General features: G+C 51.3%; 1 long non-coding RNA gene across 1 annotated transcript in view; it reads left to right on the forward strand.

Moving 5' to 3' along the window:
- Positions 1 to 23,558, forward strand: part of LOC140711039 (uncharacterized) — a 70,956-nt gene that overhangs the window by 40,604 nt on the left and 6,794 nt on the right. Inside the window, exon 2 of the long non-coding RNA XR_012092187.1 lies at positions 17,507 to 17,636. This is a non-coding gene — a long non-coding RNA (uncharacterized lncRNA). The remainder of the gene's footprint in view (positions 1 to 17,506; positions 17,637 to 23,558) is intronic.

Below are 23,558 nucleotides of genomic sequence, written 5' to 3' on the forward strand. Positions count from 1 at the left end.
GAAGTCGGTGAAGCTCATTTGTCTCATCTTCCTCCTCATGTGCCGTATCTCACCTGTTGTCTGTCCGAGTTCGTGTGTGTGCGTGTTGTGCGTTCTCAGGCTGTACTCGGTGCTTAGGTGAGAAGAATGTCAGAGCAACGGACTGTCTGCTCCAAAGGACGCTGTGTGTGAATCGAGACACGGTTTACTTGTGGGGTTTAAATTTCCTTGGTGTTGGAGGCAATTAGGGGGAAACAAGTTCTAAAAAAGCCCCTGTGGTGGAGGAAGACAATAAAGAAAAACATAACTTTATACACACTTAGCAGTTGATTTAATTTGAAGGTAAATTTTGCATTTTGGGGACTCTTAAAGCTACTATTTGTTGGGATTCCTTGATGAGCTTTTCTTGTTTTCTGTCAAGTAGAAAGTAAAGTACATCGGTTTTGCCTTTAGTTTTGTCTGACTAGAATCTAATTCCCTTTTTCCCCCATTCACATTAGGGTGGGGATTGGACTACAAGAGCTGTAGGATCTCTTTATTTCTGATCTTAAATAAATTTTTTTTTCCTTTTTTTTTTTTTTTTTTTTGGTGAGTTGCTATTTTTTCCTTCAATGCACTGTTCTTTGGTTTGGGAAATGTGCTATATTTGTACCATGTTTTAAATGTACACAGTGGTTCTAAATTGCTACTTTAAAGTTAGATATAACATCATAATTAAAATGTCATCTATAAATCAGGCACACAGTCTGAGGTCTGGAGACCCCTCTTGTCACTTCCAGCCGTTTCTCCTTCCCTGGCCACGTTGCCTCTAGCCACGTCTCCTCCCCCAACCATGCCGTGTCATCCCCCACCACGTCACCTCTGGCCACATCACCTCCCTCCCGGCCACATCACCTCTGGCCTCACTGCCTGACTCCCTCCCTCCCGGTGACCTCCGTGGCTCCTGCTGACTGCCCTCCCGAGGGTCTGGTTGAGGCTCCTTCCCCGTTTTCTGCTCCTGAGTGGGTCTCGGGGCCTGGATGTTTCACAGGATGCAAGTTTCTTCCCTTCCAGCCGTGGGTCTCTGGGTGACAACTCCAGAGAGGGCACTAAGCTCTCCTGACCCACCTGGGGGCCCTGAGCCCTGACCGCCAGGGCTTCACTGCAGGGTGTGGGGCGGACTCATGCGTGAATTGGACTACAAAGGTGCTTCCAGGAATCCTTGTTTTAAGTGCATTGGAGCAGAGATGGGGAGAGGGGACCACCTGGTTTGCTCAGAATTTGGTCGTGATCACAGCCAATGAGAAAACATAAGCACCTCCGAAATGAAGCATTCCACAGACTGATTTTACACATGACAGTTGTGATGGCTGGAAAAGGCTTCACACAATGAGTGAGTTTGTGCTGCATTTGAAGGACGAACAGGTCCCTGCTGGTGGAAATGAAAGATAAGGGTGACCCAAGCCATCAGCAGCAGCGGAGGTGGGGTTGTGCTGACTTCCCATGGATGGTTGGCATGGCTGAAATGCCATGGCAGGAGAAGGTAGGGGCACTAAGGAACAGCAGGGCGGCATTACAATCCCCCTGCAGGAAGGGGACGTGACTGAGGTATTATCACGTATACAACTGAGAGATGATTTGAGGAGGATTTCTGGGAGCCTGTGGGAAGAGCACATGGTCATCATCAGTTCTCTGGATCTCTTTTCATGAAATGAAAACAGTCATGCCTCTGCCTCTCTTGTGAGCTGTTAAGATCAAATCGGATAATCTACAGCGAGCCTTGTAAATGCTAAAGCTTAAGACAGACTGTTCCAGTCCCCTTGTCTTCACCCTCCTCTCCTCCCCGGTATCGTGAACCCTGCTGTGTACCACACTATCTGCCTGGCTTCCTCCTCCATAACGTGAGCCCTGAGTACTTGCTGGGTACCTCGCTGTCCACCTTTTCTTCTCAGTAACGGGAGCCCTGAAGTATTTGCTGGGTACCTCGCTGCCTGCCGTACAGCTGGCTGTAGCCTCGTCAAACGTACTTGGCTGGGGCATAAGCAGAAGTGCTCGCCGGGCCTTGGGAAGGCTTTCTGACATGTGGGTGCCTACTTTTCCCTGTTAGGCTGGAGCTGCAGGAGCCCTCCTAGATCAGACAGAGGACCAAGGCTGTGACCTCGGGGTGGGGGCTGGGGGAGCTCCCTGTGTTTATTGTGTGGGTGAGAGAAAACTTCAGTCCCGCTGCGGCACTGGGATTCAGGGTTCCTTCTGGAATGTTCTGAGTGAGAAAGTGTGCACAGGTGCGTGTTCTGCGGATTTTATGGTTATGTAGGGAGAGCACTGGTGCCTCTGAACTATGAACCTGCAGAACCACTTCTTCCACTAACGGCTGCCTTTATATAAAGAATGACTTACAAACGATGCTACTTCAGACGGAGGCATTTGCAGGTGTGGCCTGAAAAATGAACAAAATGACTCTTTCATCTCACGAAAGTACCTTACATTATTCCCAGTGATTAGACATTTGAGATTTCCAGTGAATATTAAACTATAAAAATCTTGTGTCCACCACTTTCTCATGTGATCAGTGGTGATATTGATGTGGTTTTTTTGGACAAAGAATGAAATGTGGAAGCTGCTCATAACCCTGAACCAGTGTTTTCTAACCAATGTGTGATTACAAAATCCTGTGCCTGGTAAAAGCCATTCAAGTACAGGACGGACCAGTGGACTGAGAAGGAATTGGGGCAGAAAGGCCCATCGACCAGAGTGCAGACTCCGCGTTGCAGACAGCCTGTACGGAAGTGCCGCTTGTTACATTTGGCAGCGGAGAATACCTAAAATTATCTGAAAACACAATGAAAATACTACTTCCTAATTGTATATCAGCATGAGGTCGGACTTTCTTCATAAACTTAAACCACGGCTCTGCAGCCTACTGAACGCAGATGCAGGCATGAGAACCCTGCTGTCTGAGGTGCAGAGATGTTAGGCGTTTTCACAGCAGCACAAACTGGTCACGCTGCTGCTTATTTTGGAAAATGGTTTCTTCTTTAAGACTGTGTTAAGATATAATGACTTTATCATTGTAAAATGAACCAAATTGTTACTTTTATGTATTTATTTTTTTGAAACGGAGTCTTCCTCTGCCACCCAGGCTTGAGTGCAGTGGTGTGACTTCATCTCACTTCAACCTCTGCCTCCTGAGTTCAAGTGATTCTCCTGCCTCAGCCTCCCTAGTAGCTGGGACTACAGGTGTCCACCACCATGCCCGGCTAATTTTTGTCTTTTAGTAGAGACCGGGTTTCACCATGTTGGCCAGGCCGGTCTCGAACTGCTGACCACAAGTGATCCACCTGCTTCTGCCTCCCAAAGTGCTGGGATTACAGGCATGAGCCACCATTCCCAGCCTTATGAGAAAGCATTTTTGTGATCTTTAATAAAGTGCAAAGGGTTCCTGAGACCCAAATTTTGAAAACCACTGGCTTAAACCGACAAAATTGTCCATGATACTTCAGTGTATCCTCTAAACTGTTGATGGAGAAAGGACATAAGGGTTGCTTTACTTTTGTCCTTTCACAACTCAATGGTGCTGGGACAACTGGGTTATCCACATGGAAAAGGATGGACTGAACCCTTCCTCACCCTACACACAAAGCTCAAAATGGATCCAGTGTAAGGAGTCGACTGTGAGACCCATTCTGTCAGTCTTCTGGGTACCGTAAAGGACACCACAGACCGTGCGGCTTAAACAACATCTTATTTCCTTTGTTCTGGAGGCTGGAAGCCTGGGGTCAAGGTGCGGGCAGGGTTGGATTCTCTGGGGCCTCACCCCATGCTGTGTAGACGACGTCTTCTCTGTGTCCTCACAGGTTTCTCTTATGTGTGTGCAGCACTGAGGATTGTGTGTCTAAATTGTCTTATAAGAACACCCGTCATACTGGATCAGGGCCTACTCTTAAGATCTTATGGGACCTAAATTGTCAAGTTAAAGGCACTGTATCTAAATACAGTGACATTTTGAGTTTCTGGGGTTGTGACTTTAACATGGGAAACTTGATGAGGGGGACAGTTCAGCCCATGACACCTCTAGGGGAGAATCCTGGTGAAACTATTACATTGGATTAGGCAATGTTTCCTTAGATGAGACGCCTAAAGCATAACAAGCAACTGATGCGAAAAAGACGGTATCAAAATGAAAAATGTTCATTTCAGAGGATGCTATTACAGTAAAAAAAAAACCCCACAGAACAGGATACATTATCCTGATAAGGGCCTGATATGAAGAATATATTTTAAAACTCTTAATAAAAATCCAATTTAAAAATGGACAAAGGATTTGAATAGACATTCTCCAAAGAAAGACATATAAATGCCTTAAAATGCACATGAGATGTTTAACAGAATTCATCATCTTAGAAATGCAAATCAAAACCAGCGTGAGGTACCACTTCACAACCACCGGGATGGGTAAAACCCCAGTATTGGACAGTGACATGTTGGTGAATTTGGGAAAACTGAAATCTTGATATATTGCTAGTGGGAGGGGAAGTAAAATGGTACAGTTGCTTTGGAAAAGTCTGGCAGTTAGTTCCTCAGAAAATTTAAGCATAAAATCACCGTACCACCCAGCAATTTCACTGCTAGGCATATGCCCAAGAAAATTGAAAATATTTTTACCAAAAAATCTTATGTAAGAATCTTCATAGCGGCATTATTCCTAATAGTAGAAACAGCCCAGGTGTCTGTCAACAGATGAATGGATAAAGACAATATGTACACAATGGAATATCACTCAGCCATAAAAAGGAACAAAAGAACGTGTGCTCCAACCCAAACGAGCCTTGGACGTGAAAGACGCCTGCACCAAAGGCCACGCCAAAGGTCACGCACTGTGAGATTCCACTCACCTTGGATGTGAAAGATGCCAGCACCAAAGGTCACGCACTGTACGATTCTCTTCACAATGTCCAGAACGGGCAAATCCAGAGAAACGGAAGTCGGCTGGCGATTGCCTGGGGCTGGCGGAAGGAAGGAGCAGGTGCTGACTGTTGAATGGGTTCGAGGTTTCTTTGGCCGATGGTGAAAAATTTCTGGAATTACCTACTAGTTGTTGGTTGATGTGCAGCTTTGAGAATATGCTCTAAAGACTGAATTGTATCCTTTAATATTGGGGCTTTTATGGTTCGTAAATTGCTTTTCAATTTAACAAGGAACTCAAGAATTTCTTTGGTGTTGATACTTAGAATGTGAAAGAGACAGTATCCAAAACATGTTACTATGTAACTCATATTGTAACTCTAATTCAAGCCTACGTTTTCACACTCCTGGTCAGCCTCTACTTACACAACAACACCTAATGACTCACCAATTCCATGCTTATCACATAGTCAAACCTAGCCCCTGGCCACTAACAGGAGCTCTATCAGCCCTCCTAATAACATCCGGCTTGACCATATGATTTCACTTCTACTCGACTACCCTATTAATACTAGGCCTACTAACCACCACACTAACCCTATACCAATGATGACGTGATGTTGTACGAGAAAGCACCTATCAGGGTCACCACACAGTATCCGTCCAAAAAAGCCTTCGATATGGAATAGTGCTATTCATCATCTCAGAAGTCGTCTTCTTCTCCGGCTTCTTCTGAGCATTTTACCATTCAAGCCTCGCCCCAACCCCCTACTTAGGAGGTCACTGACCACCAACAGGCATTACTCCTCTAAACCCCCTAGAAGTACCCCTTCTAAACACCTCTGTATTACTAGCATCAGGAGTCACAATTACCTGAGCTCACCATAGCCTCATAAATAACAACGGAAAACAAACAATCCAAGCTCTACTCATTACAAAGGAAAGTGGCCATTTCCTTCCTCCTGGCAGGCGGAGTGGGCGGCAGGCTTGACCAAGAGAGATAAAGGCCCACTTCTGGGAGGCCCATCCCCTGGGTCCCAGGCGAGGCCCTGAGCTGTGAGCAGCGTCCCTCTGGGCCTGACACCTGGCACTTCCCTGTCTGGCTGGGACTTGGGAGGCCACAGGGACCGCTTCTGAGCACCAGGCTTGAGATAAATTCAGAGTAACGTAGGTGCGTTTGTAAGACGTCAAAGGGACCATCTCTCTGCTGGCGACACATGTTTTCTGGTATTGATTTTCTGAAAAAGGATGACTGGCATTCGGTAGAATCATTGCAAAACTCACCTGAAAGGCATCCACATGGTACCTTGTTTCCTCCTGACATTCTGGGCACCACGGGGAATTATTCTTGTCTTCACCACTAGCGGGGGACTTTTCCTGAACACCTACTGCTCTTTGGCGTTGTGGGTGTGAAGGGGTCAGAGTGACCTTGTCTTCATGGAGCTTTCAGACATCACGGGGACAGTGTGGCACGAGTGTCAGGCTCGGGTGCGATAGACGCTTTCCCCAGAAAACAGCTGCCAATTCCAGGATGGCTCTCGACCCCTCCTGCCTCTGTTCCTCCGCGTCATGTCTGAATTAAGGCTGTTCTATTGTAGCGGGGGTGTCATGTTAAATGCAAGTGTGCTTTTGTTCTGGGCAGTAAGTAAATTAATGGTACATTTGCCAAGGACAGCGAGGTTTGATTTGATGAATCTAATGGGGGAAAAGGAGAAGGGGCTTGGCCAGGTAGGGACGTGTGTGATGGGAGCAGAAAGGAGTAGCCATGCAGGCTGGTGGGATGGAGGGACCACACCCGCCATTCCATGGGGTCCGTTGATGTTTGTGCCACTAGACCTGAACCTCTGTCTCTACTTCTAAAACCTGCATAGTGAGGAAACTCCTGATGGGCCTGAGTTGTTACTTCTGGTGGCCATTGCTGGGAAGTGCCCCCGACGCCTCTCCTGGCTGATGACGGCCCCAGGCCTGGACACTGGGTTAGTCCTGAGCTCTGCGAGGGGCTTGGGCTCCATGCGCAGCAGGCACCTGCGCATCTCTTTGGATGTGAGATGTTGGCACTCGGTTTGGAGGCCACAGCGATCTGGGTGTGGTCAGGACTGGCTCATTCTTTGGGGAGAGAGCACCTGCCCGGGGGCCCTCTGAGGTGCGTAGCCCTGCAGTGCCCTCACAGGATGGCCTGTCCTCCGGGGACTTCCTGACATTCCCCTGGACTCTCAGGTGTGGGAGTCAAGTGTGGTGTGTGTGTCATGGGCGGGGGTGCTGAGGACACCACGTACCCGCTCATTCGAAGACACGAGGTGCTGCGTGGGCTCGTTTCCAGGGGGCCGTTGGCATCTGGGGGCCTGTGGGTGTCTTTCCACTGGCAGAAAATAATGGGTGGCCCGTGTTACCTTTTTTGTGTGTGTGTGTTTTGTTTTTGTTTTTGTTTTTGTTTTTTTTTGCCAAAAAGCCATAATGCCAACGGTGCTGTCCCACTGTGATAACTGCCTGTCTCAGGCTCACTGGCCCTCCTGTTTCTGGGTTGTTGTAGTGTTGTTGGGATAACCGTGTTAACTTCATCTGAATTTTCTTCCTGTTCCTTTGGAATAAGTGTTGATAGCTTGTGCTGCTTGTTCACCCCAGAAGCGAGGGTGTCCTTTAGGTCTGGCAGAGCACAGCGGTGCAGGAAGGTGCTGGGCCTCCTCCTCTTGTGCCCTCCACAGCCCTCACAATACATCTGCTCTTCTCTCCTCGTGCACACGGCCGGGGTCACAGGCTGCTCACTCTGCTGTTTGAGATCCTCGGAAAAGGTGGTGTTTACACTGAAGGGAGAGATTGGGGGTGTGCGGCTGATTTTAAATAGGAGGAAACGACCGTAACAGAATGAGCAATGCCTAGCACTTAGTCTTAGGCTTGAGAAATCGTGTTTTAGAAGCAAGGTATGCCCAACTCCGGTTTTTCTTAATTAAATCTTTTAAAGAGTCCACAAATATAAATAGTTGAAGCCTAAAACTATGTAACAGAGGGCCTAGAGCCCAAGCCACTGCCACCTCTGACTCCAAGACACCTCAGAAACTTGGTGGTCCTCCTCAGAGAACCGGCCTTCTTCTCCTCCCTCCACGCTCCTCTTCCTCCTCCTCCTTTTCCCTGGACAGCCTACCCCTTCCACCCCTTTCCCCCCCTTTCCCCCATTCCTCCCTTCCCCCCTTTTCCCCCCTTCCCCCCTTTTCCCCCCTTCCCCCCTTTTCCCCCTTCTCCCCTCCCCCCTTGTCCCCCCTTCTCCCCTCCCCCTTTTCCCCCCTTCTCCCCTCCCCCCTTTTCCCCCCCTTTTCCCCCCTTCTCCCCTCCCCCCTTTTCCCCCCTTCTCCCCTCCCCCCTTCTCCCCCCTTCTCCCCTCCCCCCTTCTCCCCCTTCTCCCCTCCCCCCTTCTCCCCCCTTCTCCCCTTCCCCCTTCTCCCCCCTTCTCCCCTCCCCCCTTCTCCCCCTTCTCCCCTCCCCACTTCTCCCCCCTTCTCCCCTCCCCCCTTCTCCCCTCCCCCCTTCTCCCCCCTTCTCCCCCTTCTCCCCTCCCCCCTTCTCCCCCCTTCTCCCCTCCCCCCTTCTCCCCCTTCTCCCCTCCCCCCTTCTCCCCCCCCTTCTCCCCCCTTCTCCCCTCCCCCTTGTTCACCCTTCTCCCCTCCCCCCTTCTCCCCCTTCTCCCCTCCCCCTTGTCCCCCCTTCTCCCCTCCCCCCTTCTCCCCCCTTCTCCCCTCCCCCCTTCTCCCCTCCCCCCTTCTCCCCCCTCCCCTTCTCCCCCCTTCTCCCCTCCCCCTTGTTCACCCTTCTCCCCTCCCCCCTTCTCCCCCTTCTCCCCTCCCCCTTGTCCCCCCTTCTCCCCTCCCCCCTTCTCCCCCCTTCTCCCCTCCCCCCTTCTCCCCCCTTCTCCCCTCCCTCCTTCTCCCCCCTTCTCCCCTCCCCCCTTCCCCCCTTCTCCCCTTCCCCTTCCCCCCTTCTCCCCTCCCCCCTTTCCCCCCCTTCTCTCCTCCCCCCTTCCCCCCTTCTCCCCTCCCCACTTTCCCCCCCTTCCCCCCCTTCCCCCCGTTTCCCCCCTTCTCCCCTTTCTCCCCGTCCTTCCCTTCCCCCTTTCCCCATTCCTCCCCGTCCTTCCCTTCCCCCTTTCCTCATTTCTCCCCGTCCTTCCCTTCCCCCTTTCCCCATTTCTCCCTTCCCCATTTCTCCCTTCCCCGCTTTCCCCCATTTCTCCCTTCCCCGCTTTCCCCCATTTCTCCCTTCCCCGCTTTCCCCCATTTCTCCCTTCCCCCCTTTCCCCCATTTCTCCCTTCCCCCCTTTCCCCCATTTCTCCCTTCCCCCCTTCCCCCATTTCTCCCTTCCCCCTTCCCCCCATTTCTCCCTTCCCCCTTCCCCCCATTTCTCCCTTCCCCGTTCCCCCCATTTCTCCCTTCCCCCTTCCTCCCATTTCTCCCTTCCCCCTTCCCCCATTCTTCCCTTCCCTCTTCCCCCTTCCCCCATTCTTCCCTTCCCTCTTCCCCCATTCTTCCCTTCCCTCTTCCCCCATTCTTCCCTTCCCTCTTCCCCCATTCTTCCCTTTCCTCTTCCCCCATTCTTCCCTTCCCTCTTCCCCCATTCTTCCCTTCCCTCCTCCCCATTCTTCCCTTCCCTCCTTTCCCCCATTCCTACCTTTCCCCCTAATTTCTCCCATTCCTCCCGTTCCCTCTTTCCCCCTTTCCCCCTTTTCCCCCATTCCTCCTTTCCCCCCTTCTCTCCATTCCTCCCCTTCTCTCCATTCCTCCTTTCCCCCTTTCCCCCCTTCCCCCCCTTCTCCCCATTCCTCCCTTCCCCCCTTCTCCCCATTCCTCCCTTCCCCCCCTTCTCCCCATTCCTCCCTTCCCCCCCTTCTCCCCATTCCTCCCTTCCCCCCCTTCTCCCCATTCCTCCCTTCCCCCCCTTCTCCCCATTCCTCCCTTCCCCCCCTTCTCCCCATTCCTCCCTTCCCACCTTCTCCCCATTGCTCCCTTCCCACCTTCTCCCCATTGCTCCCTTCCCACCTTCTCCCCATTGCTCCCTTCCCACCTTCTCCCCATTGCTCCCTTCCCACCTTCTCCCCATTGCTCCCTTCCCACCTTCTCCCCATTGCTCCCTTCTCACCTTCTCCCCATTGCTCCCTTCCCACCTTCTCCCCATTGCTCCCTTCCCACCTTCTCCCCATTGCTCCCTTCCCACCTTCTCCCCATTCCTCCCTTCCCACCTTCTCCCCATTGCTCCCTTCCCACCTTCTCCCCATTGCTCCCTTCCCACCTTCTCCCCATTCCTCCCTTCCCACCTTCTCCCCATTCCTCCCTTCCCACCTTCTCCCCATTGCTCCCTTCCCACCTTCTCCCCATTCCTCCCTTCCCACCTTCTCCCCATTCCTCCCTTCCCACCTTCTCCCCATTCCTCCCTTCCCACCTTCTCCCCATTCCTCCCTTCCCACCTTCTCCCCATTGCTCCCTTCCCACCTTCTCCCCATTGCTCCCTTCCCACCTTCTCCCCATTCCTCCCTTCCCACCTTCTCCCCATTCCTCCCTTCCCACCTTCTCCCCATTCCTCCCTTCCCACCTTCTCCCCATTCCTCCCTTCCCACCTTCTCCCCATTCCTCCCTTCCCACCTTCTCCCCATTCCTCCCTTCCCACCTTCTCCCCATTCCTCCCTTCCCACCTTCTCCCCATTCCTCCCTTCCCCTCTCTCCCCATTCCTCCCTTCCCCTCTCTCCCCATTCCCCCCATTCCTCCCCCTTTCCCCCCATTCCTCCCCATTCCCCCCCATTCCCCCCCCATTCCTCCCCCATTCCTCCCACCCTCATCCCTCCTCCTTCCTCCCTTCCTCCCACCTTTCCCCCCACCTTTCCCCCCACCTTTCGCCCCACTTTTCGTCCCCTTCCTCGACAGCTTTCTTCTTCTTCTTCCTCCTCCTTGTCCTTGGGCAACCTCCTTGCAACTCTGGTTGAAAGTCACTGGTCTGTGGGGCCGTCCATTTGACAGACGAGCACGCTGAGGCCCAGGCACAAGTGACTGACTCAGACCTGCATGGAGGCTGACCCAAGGCGGATGCCATCTCCTGCCTCCCGTACCACCGAGTTGTCCCTAATGGAAGAGAATCAATGATGCTGCTTCCCTGATCTCCAGGGAAACCAGGTTGATAACAGGTTATAAACATGGGAACGTTTTGGAAAATCCGTCGTCCACTTGTCAGCTCCATCTCTCCTGCCCAGAAGATGTAGAGAGAACCTGCCTTCAGCCCATCCTCATCCCGTAACAGGACAGAGGACAAAGGGGCAGAGACCCAAGTCCTGTCAGTGCCCTCAGGAAACCCCCGTTTCCTCCTCATGATGGAAGTGGAAACCGTGCTGCTGGATGATCTTCCCGGGAAGCCCCTCCACCCTGAAAGCAAGGAATCTGGTTTTGAGCGCACTCACATTCTTGGTATCATCACTTTCTGCAGCTGAACCCTGCGTACCTGGCCCATTAATCTTGCTAGTCCGGTGTTACTGGGTCGTGGGAGTTTCTGTGGGCTCATGGCAACTGTTTACTATTGTGTTTAGAGAGGAGAATAGAACTTTATTGTGTCAAAATCAGATGATAACCATTGTCATGTGATTCTTTGGGTTGGTTGGGGCCGGGGATGCTCAAAGCTTTTCCTGAGCGTTAAGTTGTTGTTTGAGACAGTCTCGCTTTGTCGCCCAGGCTGGAGTGCAGTGATGCGATCTTGGCTCACTGCAACCTCTGTTGGAATCTGACATTCTGATATTGAGACTCCTAGGCATCAAGCCCCATGGAAGGGGTGGTGATTACATGAGCGTTGGCGTTGATGTGGGCACTCTCCAAGCTGGACGCAGGGAGCTAGCAAGGGCAGAAAGAACAGGCCCCTCAGGTGCCATGAGAAGACAAAGTGTTGGCAGCAGTGGTGATGAGGGCTGGTGCCAGGGACCAGGAAGACGTGGCAAAGGGAGCATGTGCCTCAAGGCAGCCATGGAACTCGCGGTCCCTGCAGTGAAGTCTGGTTTGCAGAGGACGTGGACGGCCACGCGGCAAGGCCTACAGACAGCTTGGACTTGGTTGTCTCAGAACTCTGGTGGGCGTTGCAAACGGCCCCACAGGGTTGCAGTGCACATTCCACGGACAGAAAGAAGACGCTTGGAACTGTTTCCGGCACGAAACCAGCGCCCTGTGAACACTGGCCGCTGCTGTCGTGACTGAGTGCTGTCCAACTCGTGGCATTTGCTCTGCTCAGTTCACTTAATTGGGCCAGGAATGGGGTTGCCCTGCCTTCAACAAGTTTGACGCATTGAACGAGGACTCAGTGGATAATGTACTCTGTAAACACGCTCTCCGGTCAAGAGTGAGCGAAGCCCAGGGAGCGAGTGGTTCTTCAGTATTAGACAGGTGTTTGTGGCGGGGCCAGTTGTGCGGCTGCCAGAGCGAGTGTGACCAGGAAGCCTCTATCCCCCCGAGGTGGCCAGCGTTCCTGTTACAAGCGCCGTAAGCAGAAGGTGGGCACTACTGGGGAACTTGCTTATGTTCCTGTTTTCTGATTGGAAATTCAAGGTTTCTGAGCATCCTACGTCAAATTTGTACATTGCTGAGACTGTACACATTTCAACACTTGTTTTTCTCTGCTTTTCGGGTCTATACAGTCTGGCATTTGGCCGTGGCTTCCAGGAGAGACTGGATGCAGAGCGAAGTCCTCTCCTCACTGTCAATGTTTGCCGATGTCTTTTTGTATAAAGTTTGTATTTCTTGAGACTTTCAATTAGGTTTTTACATAACTAGACTTTTAAAATTGCCATGGACGTAATTCTACCAGTTACAATGGTGAGCTGACATGGGTTTTTGGTTTTACTTTGATGAATGTTTCACATTTGCATGCTGGATGTGGGGGCGGAGGTCATTTATCTGCTTTTCATTTCCTTCTTGGTTATACTTAGTGACTTTCAGGTAAGGTGTGGAAGGCATGGTACAGGGTGAATTGCAGGCCGCACTGTGGTTGGTGGATGAGAGGCGCGGGTTGCAGCGGTGTGCACAGTGGATGACAGAAAAGAGGAGACTTCCATCCTCGAGGGAAACACACAACAATTTAAAAAACTGATCATATAGCTTACATGAAGTCCAACAAATTCAGTTTGCAAAGTTTAACTTCCAAGTTAATTTAGTAATTTTTTCCCTAAGTCATTAATTTAGTACCTTATGTTTAAATATATTTCTTTTGTCTAGAGCAAGTCATAAATTCTAAAATGAATGACTAAACATGGAATAATTTAGGCATACAGCACCTGAAGGGAAAGCTGCCAGTATGCTAAAATATTGGTTACAGATGCTTAAAAAATCGAATGTAGCATTCTTACAATGCATGTGCTTTTAGCATGTAACTTGGTGAGTAGTTTTAAGCTCTATTTGTAGGAATGTGTATCTTGAATACTTCAGGGCACCACTGCAGATGTGTGAGTGAGATGTAGAAATACTGAATGTTCTTCTCCCTTCCCTTAAATGAAAAACATTAGCTCCCTTTTTTTTTAATTTTAATTTTAATTTTTTTTGAAGTGGACTCTTGCTCTTGTTGCCCAAGCTGGAGTGCAGTGGCACATTCTCAGCCCACTGCAACTTCTGCTTCCTGGATTGAAGTGATTCTCTTGTCTCAGCCTCCTGAGTAGCTAGGATTACAGGCGCCCGCCACCATGCCCGGCTAATTTTTGTATTTTTATTAGAGATTGGGTTTTGTCATATTGGCCAGGTTGGTCTCAAACTCCTGACCTCAGGTGATGTGCCCACCCCGACCTCCCAAAGTGCTGGGATTACAGGTGTGTGCCACCATGCCCAGCTAACTCCCTTCTGTACTGATTTATACAGTTGTTTTTGCTTTTTGTTTTTTTGAGGCAGAGTCTCACTCTGTCACCCAAGCTGGAGTGTAGTGACTCAAATCTTGGCTGACTGTAGCCTTCACTTCCTGGGCTAAGGTATCCTCCCACCTCAGCTTCCTAAGTAGCTGGGAATAGACACGCGTCACCAAGGCCAGCTAATTTTTTTTTTTTTTTTTTGTATTTTTAGTAGAGACAGCGTTTTGCTATGTTTTCCAGGGTGGTCTTGAGCTCCTGGACTAAAGCGATCTGCCCGCCTCAGCCTCCCAAACTGCTGGGATTACAGGTGTGAGCAACACATCTGGCCCATTTTTTTTTCTTTCCAGGATTAGAAGGCGACTTTCAGAAAACTCTTCAACTTTACAAACTTAATTTTCCATAATATGCCTCTAGGATAAAAACAAGACAGAAACAAAGAAGTGTGTGTGGACTGCAGTTAAAAATGTTCAACACAACATAGCTTAGGAGAGTTGACATTGACAAAGAGCAGGAGGCCGGTTCAGTGCCTTCTAGGCATTGGAAATGGCGGTCTGTGGGCGACCCTAACGTGTGTGGCGTCCTGAGACGTGATCGTGGTGCTCACGCTTTTACCGAGGGCTCCCGGGAGTACCCGAGGCTCTTCTGCAGTCGGCCAGCCAGGCAGCAGCTGCTGGAGGAGGAGCAAACAGTAAAAGACAGATGTACACGGTGTTATTGTGGCAGAGAGGTTAAAACCAGGCTCACTCTGTTCTTACTGTTTTAAAAAGCTACTAATGAAGTCCTTAAATATGTATTGCATTTCAGGATTTTAAAACAGTTGTGGGTGTGTCTGTGTCTCTCTCTAGCTCCCGTTCGGGTGCTCCCTGCGAAGAGATCTCAGAGATGCCACCTTTTCTTGTTGAGGTGACAGGGCCTAGAGAGGTGTGAACCCCGTGGTCGGGGGTGACTGACCTGTGGGGAGGCTGGGTCAGCGTGGGGATCCACCCCCACTCCACGTTCCTGTAGGGAATCCACAGTTCTAAGTCTTTATGATACGGGTAAGATGAACCTGGAAGAGGTGTTATTTTTAAAGAATTAAGTGCCATGTTCTTTTTTCCTCATATTTTTCCGTGTTTAAGCAGCATTGGAGGATAAGGCACCAGTAGCATGTTGGTTTGGAAATAACCTTGTTGGTTATTTTACGTTGAATCTGATATTAAGGTTTCTGGTAACAGAAGTTTTCCTTTAACAACATGGAACTCTGTAGAATCTGTTGCCCCATTGGCTGAGCCGTCTGAAGTCCGTGCGGTGGCAGCTGAAGAGGCGGCTTCCCCATGGAGGAAGCCGCTGGATTGGCAGGAGGCACCGCCCTTGATTGAGGGAGTGAGGCGCCTTTGCAGGGACCACTACACCGCACCTGCGGCTCTCTCCTGCCCCTGCTGGCTGGCCAAGCAGCCTCGCGACAGTGTGCTCAGCGTGAATGTTCACGGCGCAGGCCAAGGCTTTTGTTCCAGAAACACTGACTTCAGAAACGGCCGGTCGTGTGTGTTGAGCATGGCAAGAAAGACTTACGTGTGTTTAAAGCTCTTGAACAGAGCAAGCTGATGTTTCAAAGGGTATTGACTTTGCTATGATCAATATTCAGGAGAAAATAGGGTTTGACGAAATAGAAAGACTGGAGTGGCAAGTGACGTGCTTGTGCCCCATATGACTAAGCGATGACCTGGCCCTTCCACACCATGGCCTCTGAGCAGCCAGCGTTGCAGATACTGGATCAATTTAGATGGGACTCCTGGAGCTGTCAGCCCCCCGGGGGAAGCACGAGGAGTTCTGTGTGCCCATGATCATGATTCCCGCTAGTGTGTCCAACAATGTGCCGGGTTCCGATTTCAGCATCGGGGCAGACACAGCCCTGAACACTATCACCGACGTAAGTCCGTGTGTGCCTCACCAGGCGGGTGCCGGCCCTTTTTTATCTACCAGTGCGCTAGAAACAGCCTTTTACAAATACCCTGAATGAGAGCTTCTCGTTATTTCCCCACCCCCTAGAAAATTATGTTTTTAGACTCTGAACATTTTTGATCTCCTTCCCAAAAATGTTTTACTGCCTCTTCCTCTGTGTGGTCACCGGCGGGGGATGTAGCGTGGCCAATACCCCGGGAGTGCCCGTGAGTACCTGCAGTGCTGAGGAGGGCTGGGCCGCAGTCTCCTGTGATTGCACCAGCATTAAAATTCGCTTTTTTTTTTTTTTTTGGACATGCTGAGCCTAAATTTTCTTTAAGCCTCCAATACCCGTTATGATGAACCCCTGCCTTGATGCTGAGGGTAGAAATTGAACTGAATATTTTATAAGTGTAGTCATTGTCCTGAGCACACCATTGCATTTGTTATCTCTTTGGTCTTGTCTGTTGACCTCATTTTCCTCTTTGTAAACCGGGGCTGTTAAATTACATCTAAGGCAATATTGGGGCTAGTTTAGGTTTTTGCCAAGAGACAATAATAAAACATAGAAATATATTCTTCTGTTTTTTTGTTTTGTTTTGTTTTCTTTGTGGGACAAGGTCTTACTCTGTCACCCAGGCTTGAGTGCAGTGTTGTAATCTCGGCTCACTGCAGCCTCGACCTCCTGGGCTGAGATGATCCTCCCACCTCAGCCTCCTGAGTACCTGGGACCACAGGCACGTGCCGCCATTCCCGGCTATTCACGTGGGAGCCTGAAATCCATACCTAATGCAGGAAGCATTTCATTTTTTTAAAATTTTGGTGTCTAAAATTTTTCACTAATTCTCAAGGTTTAATTTTTCTTGTGTGACTTAGTTCTCATGAATATTTTTCAGTTTTTCTTTTCCTTTTTTTTTTTTTTTTTTTTGCAAATCCTTGGCATGAAACTTATTTCTAGCACTGGTAAATAAAAAAAAGCATTTACCATACAGCACATATAGTAAGTAACGCTTAGCACTTGATTCTTGCTTTTCTGAGCATCTTAAACTTTCTTCACCTTCTTTGCGAAGGAAACCTGCCCAGGTTTTCCCATGTTCACTGGCTTTGGGGGCAACTTTCACCTTTTTTTTGGCAGTCACTAATCTCTGACCTAGACGTTGCTTCTCTTCTCCCGGTGACGGGTGTCACGGCTTTGCTGCTGCGGGGCTGGCCCAGCTCTGGGCTGACCTTCACGCTGGGAACATGAACATGAGTGTCAGTTTCACAGAGGGGATGCCAGCATGGCTTTCGCTGCTCTTTCGCTGGCTTTAGCTGGATTTTTGGGTCCGTGAAAGTTGGGTGTGCAATGGGAGGGATTGAAACTTCTTTTTTCCCAAATTGTTACCTAATAGGAACTTGCCCAGAGGGAATGGGTGGAGAATTTGAGAGCAGTCACTGCAGTTAGCTGAGCATCTGAAGATGTGGGACAAAGCTGCTGTTGATCTCCCTGTAACTTTTTTTATTTTCAACTTTCCACACAAAGCAGAGGTCCTTGTGGTATGTGATGTACACTTTCAGGCATAAAAAAATCTCTCTTTAATTCCAGGGTCCTCCGCTATAAATAACTTTTTTGTTGTTGTTTTTCAGATTGTAAATATGTAATAAATGTGTAGGGTCAAAATTTGAAAACCAAAATACGTGAGGCAAACACCCCCCAAATGATCAGTTCTACCCACTTTGACTTCCCTTGGAGGGACTGTGTAATTTATTATGCGATTGTTTTAAATTCAGTTTTTCATTCATTCAAGTTTCTCAAAGCTAGGTTAAACAATTTCGTTTTCTTTCTTTTTTCTTTTGTTTTCTTTTCTTTTCTTTTCTTTTTTTTTTTTCTTTGAGACAGGTCCTTACTCTGTTTCTCAGGCTGGAATGGAGTGGTGCAATCACGATTCACTGCAGCCTCCACCTCCCAGGCTTAGGAGATCCTCCCACCTCAGCCTCCTGAATAGCTGGGACTACACGTGCATGCCACCGTGAGCAGCTAATTTTTTGTATTTCTATAGAAATGAGGTCTCCCTGTGTTGCCCAGGCTGGTCTCAAACTTCTGGGCTCAAGCAGTCCCCCTGTCTTGGCCTCTCAAAGTGCAGGGGTTACAGGGATGAGCCACGACGCTGGGCCTTAAGTTAACTGATTACAATAGAGAAAGAACTAGAAAGTGTAGTTAGTTGAGGCTCCCGTTGGCCAGGCACAGCCACCTTGGTAAGGGTATGTGTGTGTCCTCATTGCCCTTCTGATCCTGAGCTCCGAGGAATGAGGCTGTCTTGGGAGTGCTGTGCTTCTAGTCTCGTGATGGATGAGTGACACCGGCCGATCAAGGTCACCCCAGCGAATGCAGCAGCTGCTTGGGAGCCAGGACAGGGATGAGAAAGCTGCTGAGGGGTCCCTCTGTGGACGCCTGAAGGGAGAGGGACGGAGATGTGAACATGGCAGCTGTTTTCTCCAGAGTCCTGTTTACTGACGGCAAAACAGGATGAAGCCTGAGAAGGTTTGGATTTGGGTCTGAACTGGGCTTGTCTGGCCGTAGAACAGGAGCTGGTGACGAACTCAGGACATGAGGGTGTGAGGCGACTTGATGTGGATGGCTCCGGGTTGCTCCAGCCACTGTCCTGAAGCCATCGGAGGTTGAGGATGTGTGGGAGTGAGCATCTCTTCCCTGTCCGGCCACACCCTCTGTGCCCCATGACTCATGGCCTGGTCCTGGGCAGCATTTATGTTTGGGGTCTGTGGATGGCTCCAGTTGTTCAGTATATTCGGTGATTCTCATTGGGATGATTGTGCCCCAGGGGATGTTTGCACCGTCCAGGGAGGTTTCTGGTTAGAACTGGGAGAAGTGATGCTCCCAGCTTCTGGGGCTGGAGACAAGGGACACTGCGGAAAGTCCCTCCAAGCACAGGGCGGGCTCCATAGTAGGAGTCTGGCTCAGGACGTGGCCGTGTTGTGCTTCAGAAGCCTTGGGCGGATCTGATACGGTGAAGTCATCATCTTCTTTGGACACGTGTGTCCTCATCCTCACTCGTGATTTCCTTCTCGCCAGCATTGATGCTTAGCTGATGCCACAGCCCCTCAGAATCTATGCGGTGCTGGTGAGTGGGTCTTCCAGGCAGAACAGAGTGAATGAAATACCTCAGAGCAGGTGTTACACATTCTCAGGATGTGGCTGCAGGGAGTTTCAGTTGGACTCCTTTCATTCCCTAGCGCTGGCTGATGCATTACTCTGTCCTGTAAGCTTGATCAGGTCACATCAGAAACACAGTAGGTGGGTGCCACACTGCCGTCAGGTGTCGCGAAGGTGGCGGTGACCACAGCATTGAGAGTAATTCCTTGTCATAGTGCTCCCCCCCCCACGTACCCAGGGGCCCGGCTGTGTTCGGTCTTGAGAGTTTTATGCTTTTCTGGGCAGGGTCTCCCCCGTCTTGAAGCTTCCCTCCCCTTTTTTGGAGACTGAAGGAAGGAGAAGAGGAGCGATAGGGAAGGAGGGGAGAGAGGATTTGCAGCAATGGGTCCATTCCCACAGATTTCAATGTGGAGTTAAGGAGCCGAGACCTCCCCCACCTGCCCTCTTGTGTGCCTCAGGCACCAGGTTACACACACCCTCTGGCTTCCAGTGAGGGCTTCTTGGAGAAGCAACCAGCTCCCCGCAGCCAGTCTTGGTCAGTCCTGAGCTAGGGCATTCCACAGTAAAGGAGTGACATCACCTGTCTGAAAAGCATAAGGAGCCCCCCACGTGATGGTGCTGACGGGGCCACATCCTGGGCACCAGGCCAGCGAGTATCTCCAGATGAGTGTTTCAGGCTGGCAAGCAGGCTGGCATTTGGATTGAAGTCCTGCACAAACTGCCATGGCCAGAGCCTGCAAGGCAGAGCCTGTACAGAGCAGCCCAAGAGCTGGGCATGTGCTGGGCCTGGGTGGACGTGGAGGCCATGCCATGGGGCGTGGGGGACCCTGCTCACAGCTCACCTCGTGGTCGCCCAGCACTGACCCATCCACCTTACCCTCCTACCCACCACTCTGTGAACTCCTCTGCCACAGATCACCCACTGTCGGAAGCCCTCGGCCCACACGGACTCCTGGCCTTGGGATGCTTTGGGTTGCACCAGGGCTGCAGAGCCTGGGTCGCTCACTGTCCAACTCTCCTGGGGCGATGTGGGCCCCGCCCTGCGTCCCAGCAGTAGCATTTCTGCAGCAGATGTGGGGATATTCACAGGAAGAGGGACAAGTCCAAGTCCATAAACAGTTGGTTTTGCCGCCAAGTGGATGACAAAAATACCTTGCTGTGTGGGGCCGCTTGGAGGTGGGAACAGTGAGCGTGTAGACCTGTCCTGCTGTTACCTTGGTTAACACCTTGAGGTGGAGTCTGGGAAACCCCGGTGCACATGGGCTCCAGAACCGCTCCCCTTTCTGACACCAGAGCCCATTTCCCAGTGGAACCCCAGAGCAGCAACTCGGGCTCTTGCTCGCCTGTGTGGCTTTGTGTGCGGCTTCCTGCCGGTGAGCAGAGATGTGGCGTGGGGCTGAGTGTGGCCCGCCGGTAATCCAGCTGCCTGCCTCCTTCCCTGCCTGAGCGTGGAGGCTGCCTCTGCACGATGAAGGCTGTCACTTGGTGTGGTCCTTACAGCTGTGTGCCCATCCCACTGATCGTGGCCTGCCTGCAGGAAGCTACAGGAATGGCTTTGCCTTTAAACCTGCTGACCGCCCCGGCCTCCCTTACCCACAATGAGATGCCGAGAGCTGAGCTGTCCCGCTTGTGACTAACTCGCCACTGCCTGCAACCTGCTCTGCTGCCTGCCTCACCCCCACCCTGCTGTGCTGCCTGCAGGCCTCCCCTTTCACGAGGACCTGGGCTGTGCCCAGGCAGTCCCCTGTGTCGCTGAGGCCTGTCCTGCTACCGCACGGCCTCCAGAGCTCCCCTCGGCCCCTTGACCCGCATGAACCGGCTTCCGCTGGTGATTCAGGCCCCTTCTGTCCCTTCCTGGACCTCAGCGCAGGCCCTGGGGCTGGCAGGTGAGCACCCAGCACCCCCCGCTAACTGCTTGGCCCTGCTGCTTCAGGCTTACGAGAGCGCGTGTGACATGGCCGAGGCGTGAGGCCGCCACCAGGAGCTTTGCATCCACCTGTGTGTGGTGCCGGCCACGATTAGCAACAATGTCCCGGGCACAGAAATAAGCCTGGGCGCTGACACTGGCCTGAATGCTGTTGTCCAGGTAAGAGAACCCAGTTTCCTCCCATTGCTTTCTTTCATTTATTTTAGCAATTTGTTTTTTCTGTGCTAAGAATGAGCCAGATTTACTATTACTCTTCTCCACCCACCCCCACTCTTTATTAGCTTGACTTTATGTCGATCACACTGGCCAGAACAGGGTAAATTTTTTAGCTTCTCTGCCTTAGGGAGAATCTGTCTTTACTGACTAAAAGTGAGATGATATATTCAGTTCTAGGGGTCATGTTTCTATCCCACCTAGACTAGGGGAGCGGTGAGCACCATTTCTCTGGAGCCTGCCTCTCCTGCCTGCATTGACTAGCGAGGCTGCAGGGCCAGCTGTGGGAGCCTGCAGGAAGGGGTTTGAGTGCGTGGTACGTAAGAGCTCTGGGACACAGCCGTGTCCACTGGGGGCCGCTGCCTGGAACCACAGCCTTCCTGGTGAGATGAGAGGTTCTTGAGTGAGCTGAAATCAAGTCCTCCTGGGCAGGCAGCTTCACCAACATGTGCTATGGGAGGAGTGGATCCTGCTGGTGATGGGCGTGGTGCTGACAGCCACATGGTGGCCCCTCAGGTCCCTGATAAGCTGACCCACCTCTATGGTCATGAGCTGGACATGAGGACCTGTGGGAGTTTCACAGGCCTTTGCTGCGGAGAGGGTCCTCACTCAGCTGCAGACGGGACGGTGGCCACCTTGGCAAGTAGGGTCACATCAGTGGCTTGTCCGCCTGGTGCCTTCTGAAGAGCAGCCACTGTCCTTTACCTTAGATCTTCACGTCCAAACCACCTCCGGAGTTTGCGGTGAAAACTCCCAGCCCTGTTGGGTACTCCTTAGTTCAGCTTGGCACAGAACCTCGGAAAACAGCAGTTCTGTTCCGGGTTGTTCCTTCAGAACTGACTTCCAGTGCAGGGAAGGGAGCGGAGGGGCCGTGAGGTCGGCTGCAGCCTCCTGTGCCTCCCACTCGAGCTGAGGGCCATCTCTCTCCTGGGCTTCTCCTTGTCGTGTTCCCTGGTGCTGTGCTGGCCTTGCAGAGGCTGGCCCAGGCTCGTTCCCTGGACTTTCTTGGGCCCCGTGCTTGTCCCCTGTTCATTGAATGCCGTTAGGTTCGGGCCATCGCTGGCTTAGCTCTCCTTTAGCACCTTGTAGATGTCCACACATGCTTCCACCCTCGCACCCCACACGTGGCGCAGCACAACCCCGGCCAGCGGCTCTGCTTTGCTGCGGGTCCCTTGCTGTAGCAGGGACGGGACCCCCACCCCCTGCCCTGTCTGGCCACCGACTTCAGTAGAGGCTCGGCTGCCGTGAGGGATAGCAGTCATGGGAAAACTGGCCTCCCTGCAGATTCACAGAGCAAAGTGGTTCTCACAGAGAAGTCAGTGGCTTTTTTCTACCTTAACGCTGTAGCAAACGCCACCTTATCTTTCACCACCAATTTATAGTTCTTTACACCCACGGAGCAACGTGCCGGTGATGTTTGAACTGTAGCCTGGGCTCTCGCTCCCATGGGACTCCTTAGGCAATTTCCTAGTAGGATCGTGTGTGTGCCCTTGCAGGGGGTTGTGTCTGCCAGGCACATCCCATTGTGTGGCAAGAATGGCTGAGGTCACAGGCTCTGCCTGACGAGTGCGGCTCACAGCTGCTGTCCACGCAGGGCCACGCTTGGGATCGGCTTTTTTCTTGTCAGTGCTACTTTGACTAATTGCCTGAGGCACGGCTGGAGTGACTTGCTATTTTTAGAGGCTAATTCAGGCTTCAGATGCCATCTAGGTAATGAGGAGAGAGTTCAGGAAAGCTGTATCTAAGCTCCAGCAAAGGCGGGTTCTTCCATCCCAGCTTTCACTGCGTTTACAATGAGAGGAGCACACGGTCGGGGGCGTGGCTCAGGTGTCAGGGCTGCGCTGTTCCACGCACCCACAGCAGCAGCCTGGCGGGAGCAGAACTCAGACACTCTCGGGCACAAATCAGCCTCTTGGGAGAGCTGTTTTGCCTGCGGAATTCTTTTGCCATTAAGTGGTTGATGTCATTCTTTGAATGAGTGACAGTAATTCCCCACCTCAGGGTGGGCTGCGGGGGAGATTCAGTTGGAAAAATAACCCATGAGGCTTTGTGCCTCTGGGGGTCCTGACGCCCCACCCACATTTTCCTTCCCATGCCCAGGATTCTCTAACACCAAGGGCAAGTCTTAAAGCCTTATGGCATCTTAAGTCTTAGATCGCAATTAGAGAGAGAGCCGGTACAGGTGGAACAGTGACACCCTCAGAATTCTGCACTGGCCCTTCAAGAAGGCAGTTGTGGGCTCTTTGGACCCTTGACGGGCTTCTGTCCTCTGTCCTTCCTAAGCACAAAGACAGGAATTCTTCCCATTGCCTGTTTCTCTCCCCACCTCGGCTTCTACACAATGCAAAGTGGCCCGCTAACTAGAGCCCGTGTTCAGTTTTGAATACATCAACCAATTATTTTGGGAGGAAAAGAATCTGTCAAACGAAGTATAGGTTGGAATGGTTTAATCAAGCCTGTGTTTATTCAACAAAGTGCGCTTTTAAATTTCATCCGAGGCACTCAAGTGAACATTTCCCAGTGGGTGTTAAACTTTCGTGCACAGACTCTCATATGGCTCCCAGTCTCAAGTCCACACCCCCACTTCATGCTTTTACTCTTGGCTGAGTCCCATGGAGGCCGGTTAGGGAATCCTGCAGG

The sequence above is a fragment of the Chlorocebus sabaeus genome, unplaced genomic scaffold, assembly GCF_047675955.1.
Source record: "Chlorocebus sabaeus isolate Y175 unplaced genomic scaffold, mChlSab1.0.hap1 unalloc_scaffold_135, whole genome shotgun sequence".
Taxonomy (NCBI): domain Eukaryota; kingdom Metazoa; phylum Chordata; class Mammalia; order Primates; family Cercopithecidae; genus Chlorocebus; species Chlorocebus sabaeus.